The 1,804-nt window shown below is 44.7% G+C and overlaps 1 protein-coding gene across 3 annotated transcripts in view; it reads left to right on the top strand.

Moving 5' to 3' along the window:
• ATG10 (autophagy related 10) overlaps window positions 1-1,804 on the top strand; it is a 215,353-nt gene that overhangs the window by 138,082 nt on the left and 75,467 nt on the right. The gene's annotated exons all lie outside the window — the stretch shown is intronic.

The raw sequence follows: 1,804 nt of genomic DNA, 5'->3' as shown, positions 1-1,804 counted from the left end.
GTCTGTGTTGAAACCCATCCTATTCTCATTCGCCCACCCTTGTAACCTGTCTAGGTCAGATTGTAGCCTGTTGCTTCCTTCTAGTATGCCCACATTCCCCCCACATCTTAGTGTCATCAGCAAATTTGAACAGGGTGCTTTTTACCCCCTCGTCCAAATCACTGATGAAGATGTTGAACAGTGCAGGCCCAAGGACCGAGCCCTGCAGAACCCCACTGCCCACGTCCTTCCAGGTTGAGAAGGACCCATCCACTACCACCCTCTGGTTGCGGCCCTCCAGCCAGTTAGCGACCCATTTGACTGTGTGGGTGTCTACTTTTACTATCTTCTGCCAGAGATAATCAAACCACCTATATTTAAAATGGCTTTAATGTCCCTAGGATCATTCAAATAAAATTATGATTTGTTCACAATAATTTAATTATTACCCTCTGGAAAATGATGTCATTTGTGCATGGATAGGATGGGCCTTGTGGTTAAGGCTCTGAGGCCAACTCAGGCAATCTGGGTTCAGTTTCTGGCTATTCTGCAGGTCCCTTTTGCAACCTGGGATAGTGTTTTGTGATTTGTCCATGTCTAAGGAGGGTAATAATCTCCCTCTTCTGTTCTCTCCTCCTTTGTCTGATCTCCCAGCTTAATGTTAGCTCTTCAGGGCAGAGACTAGCACCCCTTGCAGAATAAGGCCCTGATGTCAGTGGAGACTGTCACCATATGAATAACAGATAACAATATTGAATTGCAGGTAACAGGATCATGAACTGTAAACATTAATGAAAACATGAGCAGCATTCATGTTTGCAAGTTTGCAAACCGTTGTTGTTGTGTTTATTAAAATAGCTCCTTGAGAGCCCGCCTGACGCCAGGTGTTTGTTATTTGTTGTGCACTTCTGGGCTCTTCCTAGGCATTCCCAGAATCCCTCTGTCACTACATAATCACAGGTGAAGCATACATTAATTTACCAATAAATTGTGGTAGCAAATAACCAGCCTTCTCCACAAGAGGGAATCATAGTTCAGGTTGTAAATGTATGTCTGTATAGTAACTACTTCTACATAGGAAGAGAGAAAGGTGCAGTTAGTCCTGTCTTCACTTTATGCCCAACTGATGGAGTTAGGATCTGTTGTGATACTTGCATTGCCGCCTCAGAGGGATTGGGCACTTGCACTGCTTTTGACATTTTAGAGACCCCTCTGGGATAAGGATGGAGCAAGCCATAGTCTCTGTGCTTTCCAAAAGAGCTGCCCTGTTTTGTTGGTAGAACGCCTGAGACAACCTGTACAAATGTGTAACAGAAGACTCCTCAGTGTGCACTCCAGAGTAGTAATCTTCTTTAGGGTGTTACCAGATTTGCCCATCACTTTGGGGTGTGCTCATTAGGGATACATTTCTAGGGTCTTGGTAATTCTATCAATGTGCTACTTGTGTTACTTGTGTTTCTATATGGAGCTGTATATCTCCCTTCTGCAAGTCCTCATCCCCAGTGGAGATATCTTGCAGGACTCAGTTTCAAGGGGCTGGATTCCTCCAGTCACCAAGTCAGTCATACACACACAAACACACAGAATAACATGACTCGCCTGACCCCGCCGGGTTGATCAGGGTGACAGGTTGACACCCTCATATGCCAATAATTATTCATCAAAGCAACAATAAACTGCAGTCAGACACAAGCACACATTTAAACAGAATACCTCTGAATCTGGCTGGGTGTCCAGATGACACCCTCATGGGCCAGCATTCAGTTCATTAGGGCACATTTGAGTCAAACTGGATCAATCAGCCTGTACAAGCTGATCCCCTTAT

The sequence above is a fragment of the Gavialis gangeticus genome, unplaced genomic scaffold (genome assembly GCF_001723915.1).
Source record: "Gavialis gangeticus isolate Ggan-Ray unplaced genomic scaffold, GavGan_comp1, whole genome shotgun sequence".
Lineage (NCBI taxonomy): Eukaryota > Metazoa > Chordata > Crocodylia > Gavialidae > Gavialis > Gavialis gangeticus.
This window is presented reverse-complemented; position numbering and strand designations above follow the sequence as displayed.